The sequence below is a fragment of the Mustelus asterias genome, chromosome 4 (assembly GCF_964213995.1).
Source record: "Mustelus asterias chromosome 4, sMusAst1.hap1.1, whole genome shotgun sequence".
NCBI classification, from domain to species: Eukaryota; Metazoa; Chordata; class Chondrichthyes; order Carcharhiniformes; family Triakidae; genus Mustelus; species Mustelus asterias.
In genome coordinates, this window is record NC_135804.1 from 40,820,288 (window position 1) to 40,826,746 (window position 6,459).

The following is a 6,459-nucleotide window of genomic DNA, read 5'->3' on the forward strand; positions in this document are numbered from 1 at the left end:
AAAGCAGATCTAATTTGTAGAATCTCACCTCATAATTAAACTCCTGAAGTCCAAGGGTTGAATAATACAAATGTATTAATCAGAACATCTCAATAAGTGATTTAGACGGCATATTTACAATTTCCCACAAGTCCCCACCTCGAGGATGAGAAATGCACCCTTTCAAACACCTTAAAATCTGGCAATTTATCTCTGCAACAGTTTGTGTTGTAATTCCAAATTTCCAATAACAGTAACTCTTCACAACATTCTATGTATCATCCAGTTGAGACATAATTAATACAATAAACCACTTGGACACAATTTGAACATTGATATGATTCTTTAACATGGGTGCTGACCCACACAAGTTATTTGCCACCAACAACTTGCTCCCAACTTCTTAATATCCTTTCTATCTCTCCTGTTCCATTGCTTTATTTGGACTATGTATTTCTGTATGCATTCTGGCACTTATAATCTTAAAATGTAGGGATGAAGAGGCTATGGAGATTGCTGTTACAACAACCTGAGCTTCTTTTTCCATACTTAAAGTAATTCAACTCTGTGTCATTATAAATAAGAACTGGTTGTATCCACCTGCCTCTTATCTGACTAACTGATTCATGTCTTATCTCTATTAAGGAACGATAGTTCTTCAGGAGGGTACTCCTCATGTTAACGTGGTTTTCCTCCACCATGACTGCAATGGAATTAACTCCAAATACTTTCCATTTGTCTTCCTTTCTGACAAGTGATGTGCCTAATTCTATAGATATTATAGATTCTGGAGTTTCACTTTTTATTCAAATGTTTGCTCCATTCTTAAGGTTACAAAGCCAATGCTCAGAATGGACCGGGCAAACCCAAATCCATTCCTTGCTTGCTCCAAAAACCAAATTCAGAATCCAATTGAATCCAATTCATAGCTCCCGCAAGAGAGACATACAAGATCCAAGATGACAAGATAAGGTACACTACATTGTGACTTTGATCCAATGCTTGATCTTAGCCAAAAGGCTGAGAAGTGATTCCTTTATGCATAGTATGATCTGCTAGACTAATGGTTTGAAGTTTTCTGCCATCCATTCACCTAGCTTGGACAGAGGAATTTTAGAGGGTACATTTCCTTGCACTACTTCCCATAAATTGGATTCTACTTTGGTTAAGATATAACTGCCATAGGTGCTACAAAAAAAGTATTTGGAGAAACTCCTGTCATAATGTTCTTCTCATTTTGTCACAGTGTAATTAACTATTTCTGCAAAATGTTTAATGTCTAAGGTGATATCCAGTGTTCCCTGTACTTCACTCATTTGGAACTGTTAATCACTACTTCTTCCTAATATTAATTGTATTTGTTGTATCATGGATTCATTGTGCTCCCAAATACTTACTGTATCTATTCTGTTCATTGCTACAACTCCTCGCACTCTACCTGTTCCTAACCATTCCTCTAAACCTCTTTTCTTCCATAGTTTCATGATTCTATTGTCTGGCATTAAAGTGCATGTTCTCAACTTTTCCTGGATTAAAACTTCCCAAGTGTGCCACCAAGATAGTAGTCTCTCTAAAATCCCTTAATAATTGCTTCACTAATTGGTGTATAAATTTTTTATGAGCAGTTTGGCAAATTCCTTCCAGGAAGACTAACCTAGTCAAATTCAGGTTTACTGGAACAATCTCATATTGTACATCATTATGTAGATCACCCAACTCTGGAGAGACCACCTGGCCATTATCTGGTCCTTCTTTCTGTGGTGGTGGACAGTTGGGTGTGTCCATCTCGGTTTTCCTAACTACCTTTAGATGGATGTGCCTGTAGCTCACATGGCATTGTATCTGGTGGCTACTTTTAACATAAGATATGGCCAGGCGACTACTCATTTGATTTTTCCAATGCTTTTGACATAGGGTCAGGTTGGAGGGACTCAAAGGGTCTAATGTTTTTGTCAAAGTACTTTTTGACTTGACTCTTTGAATTTCCCATGTTCATAGCCACATATTTATTCACTTCACTGCACACATTCTACCATCTGTTCTACTGTTGTAATATGAATTTAAGGGATTGCAGCACACCATCATTTGAAGGGAAGTGAATCATGTGATCCAGCCTCAATTTTACTTCGACCTATGAGCAGAACATAGCACACACAGCCCTGCTGGTATCTTCAAGTTCTTTACCTTTCTAGAGCTGTGCTTACATGCCGAGTATCAATAAATGAACACACAATGTGTTTACACAATCCTTTTTGAGTGATCTGTGCCTTTATAACATTATGCAAACATGACACCAACCACCTTGAATTACATAGTTTTGCAGAAGTGGAGTGGTACCAATTAATGTTCAGTGGCCAGGTACTGTCAATACTATTCCAGTCATGGATGATGACATGCGGTTCTATGCGGCAGATCAAATTGCCTTTAGATACATATGTAACATATTTACCCATTGAGTGGGATGCACTGTACACAAGTTTGCGCTTTAAGGTAAGATTGTTACACTCCATAATCCCAGAGGACTGCAGACAAGTGTTTTAAATGCAACTTGTGTCAAATTCCCTTAAGTTCCCGTAATTTGGAAAAAAACTGCACCTGCACCATGGGTGTCCTGATCTGTCAACGTGTATTGGTAACCCCCACCAACATTTCAGTCAATCAATCAGATTTTGTTGGCAGTAAATGTGGTATATAGATTTGCAGGAATGCTTCAATCCACTAAGTAAACTGGTCAATAAGGACATATAGAGGTAGGGGTTTAATTAAATCTATCTGAAGGTAAGTTCTGTGGCCATCTGTGACTGCCTGACTCCAAAGGAGGCCAATTAGTGGAAAGGGAAGTATTCTCCTGCAAATAAGGTAGACACTGGGAGACATGGAGATTTACAGCCTCCTTCATTTCAGGCCATCACGCAGGAGAAGCAGTTTTTTCAAGGATGTTTACAGCAGAACGGAGACTATCAAAAAGGTGGGAATGAAATAAAAACAAAAGTTCATCTCCCAATACAGGGGGAACACAGACCACAGGATTCCAATCTGGTGTTCACTGGTACAGAAGCAGGAGTGGTAATCCATCAGAGGAAAGGCATGACTGAGAAGCCCAGGAAGCAGTTGCAGGCAAAGGTTGGCCTTTGTATGGGTTACAGTCAGCTTGGATGGAGGCTAAAGCAATTGTGGAGACAGTGGTTAATGTTTCCACAGTTTCTGCAATGGATCTCCAGATGGAACAGCTTCCTTTGCTACTTTTGTGTGCTGCAGTGTTGCCTTGGGTTTGCATGGAACTATTTTGTCAGTTATCAGAAACTTCCCCATAATGGCAAGGTACCTGATGTTCTTTTAGTACCTGGCAACAACATGGAGCCATGGTCTATAGACAAAAGCTTTCAAGTATGGTAAAATTTTGTAGCGAAGCGTATGCATATTCAGGCAGTATATTCATGGGGTGTTTGGGGCCATGGGCCATAATTTCAGCATATTTGAGGTAAATGTTGTGAACATTTGAACTTGTTGATCCATTCAGATAAGATCACCAGGAAAATTATGTGAGGGGAAACATTGTATGATGAGCCATCAATAAAGACTTTAGCTACCTCTTTAATTGTCGTGGCAAGTATTGGTTGTGACTTGAAATCAATCAAAGGTAAAAGACACTAATGAGGATTTTGTTGGCTTCTTACTTAGAAGAGATCTTGGAAGGGCCTTTTGTTCAATTTTTTAAAAACATGCTAATTATTTACAAATGTTAAGAAAGACCATACATAGTTGGAGCTACACTGAGATGCTTCACGCTCATCTCCCCTTAATGAGTAATATGACTGACATAGCTCCTTACATATATGGTGATTAGCTACCATTAGAGTTAATCTTCTACTCTACATTCCCAACCCAGCTCCTCCCCCCGAGCCATGAGTATTTATCCCCATCATTATACACACAATTCTCCTACACCACACCATTCCCCATCAGTTTCTTACGCCAGTGACATCAATCTCTGCTTGCTCTCGGCTCTCTTTTGAGGATGTACAAGCCTCCACAATCTTCTTCTTTGAAGGCACAAGCCTCCTCAGGCAGAGATTTCTGCTACTGGTCCACAGTATAAAGGTAATGAACAAATATTTTCCTTTCCTTCTCTTTCTTCTTTTTGGTACTTTGGGGAAAGGTTGGGCTGCTGGCTGCCCTTGCTTGATAGGATGAAACTGGTTCAGCTCAAGTGAAGATTTGTACAGCTGCAGAGAGTCTATCAACTTCTACAACCGCAATGAGCAAACAATTCAGATGGACAAAGAGAAGGGTGAAGAATATTCTGAAGGAAAAGTGATGATTGTCTTGCTAACACTGTTGGAATTTCTCTTTCTGTAGGTAGTGGTTCAGCTTGCACACTCTATTCAGTATGAGTTTGCTCCTCCTCAGGCCTGAACATCTCTGGAACTTCATCAGAATGTATTGTGTCAAAAAAACTAAAACAAGGATCAGGAATTTAACCTGTGATAATCATTGCTATCAGTGGCATCGTAGTTAAGATTTTCTTCAACCCTTTCCCCCAAGAGCAAATTAAGGCTATAATATGTCATCTTGTGATTGGTCACTTTCATCCTTGATGCACCTGTCTCCTCCTTCACCTTCCAGCCTCACCTTGAAGAGAAATGAAAGATTTACAATATCCTCCTTTGCTTGTGGTAATGAAGTTTTTTTCTATGAAGACTGATTCACAGCATTCTGAGTCAACTTGAGTTTCTTGAATAAAGGTTCCTAAATAGATTCCTCCTTCTGCCTGGTAAATACAGATTTCCTGTATGGCAGGCCACTTTGAAATGGCCTAACCTGCCACACTGTTACACTGCACAATTCATGTGGGGCATTCTTCCCTCTCTGCAGGGATATTGGAAAATGGCGGTGGCCGCCTTTTCAAGGTGTTTTCCTGGTTGCTGCCTTGCTATACTTTCAGTTTTTCAACCCACTAATTGAACAACTTCATCGGGCTGTTCCTGGGAAAGTCCTGTCTCATCTCTGCCTTCCGAATTTTCTCTGAAAAGTTTCACTCTCAGCTTCACACATGAAATGGTCAGCCTCTCTATGGAGCCGCTGATAAGCTTCCTAAAGTGCACTCCTTGCATCCTCCAGTCCTTGTTTAAGGGTTGACTCGATTTTAGAGACTGTTTGCTCTCTGGAGCTCATGTATTGCACTTCCCACCCATAGAGTTGTCATATTCTTATTTTGGTAAAACAACAAACCATGATGCTGCATCCATCTCCAAAACCTGGATCTGCCTTTTCAACTGTTCATTCTTTTTCATCATTTTCTTACTACACTCATCATCCTTCTGAGGACAGAAAAAAGCTACACACATTATCAGCTTAGTTATGCTGTCTATTTTAAATTTCTTTTGCTCTTGAATAAAATTAGTGATCTCGGTTCCTCTGCTTTGTGTTAAACATTCCGTTAGCAGATCCTGAAATTCCTCTGTGTATGCCATACTGAAGTTATCTTTAAACGTATGGGTGGCACAGTAGTTAGCTCTGCTGCCTCACAGCTCCAGGAACCTGGGTTCAACCCCGGACTTGGGTGACTGCGTGGAGTTTGCACATTCTCCCTGTGTCTGTGCGGATTTTCTCTGTGTGCTCTGGTTTCCTCCCACAGTCCAAAGATGTGCAGGTTAGATTGACTAAATTGACCCTTAAATGTCCCAAGAATGTAGGTTAGATGGATTAGCCATGGGAAATTTGTGGGGTTTATGAGGATAGGGTGGGAGAAAGGGCCTAGGTAAGATGTTGCATCAGAGAGTCACTGCAGACTCGATGGACTGAATGGCATCTTCTGCACTGTTGAGATTCTATGAAATATTGTAACTATACTCTTAGCAGGCATGTTAAGTTAAGTTTCTTTATTAGTCACAAGTGGGCTTACATTAACACTGCAATGAAGTTACTGTGAAAATCCCTGAGTCACCACAGTCCGGCTCGTGAGGGAGAATTTAACATGGCCAATGCACCTAACCAGCATGTCTTTCGGACTGTGGGAGGAAACCGGAGCACCCGGAAGAAACTCACGCAGACACAGGGAGAACGTGCAGACTCTACACAGACAGTGACCCAAGTTGGGAATTGAATCCAGGTCCCTGGCACTGTGAGGCAGCAGTGCTAACCACTGTGCCACCCCTGTTATTGTTCTTACTCCCTAGATAACTTAAACATCAAATACTATCAGTGCACAAAATTACTTTGCCCTCCACATACCTGGGTTTTCCCTTTTTGAGTCTGGATGTTGATTAGACAGCCACCTTAAGACCTAATAACTTGTCACAAACCAAAGTCCCATCTGTGTCGCCATGTCTGTAAGGTTCCTTGACCTTAACAGCTTTCTTGAACAAGATAAAAAGTGACAGATAATGATTTGGATGCAACAAGTTAATAGAATTTATTGCATAAATGATTGAACAAAATAGCAATACGTGAGAGTACAAAAGTCTGAGGTCAAGTACC

The 6,459-nt window shown here is 40.4% G+C and overlaps 1 pseudogene; it reads right to left on the reverse strand.

Moving 5' to 3' along the window:
• Positions 1–788: 788 nt before the first annotated feature.
• LOC144493207 (U2 spliceosomal RNA) lies at positions 789–1,011 on the reverse strand (annotated as a pseudogene).
• Between the last annotated feature and the right edge of the window lie 5,448 nt (positions 1,012–6,459).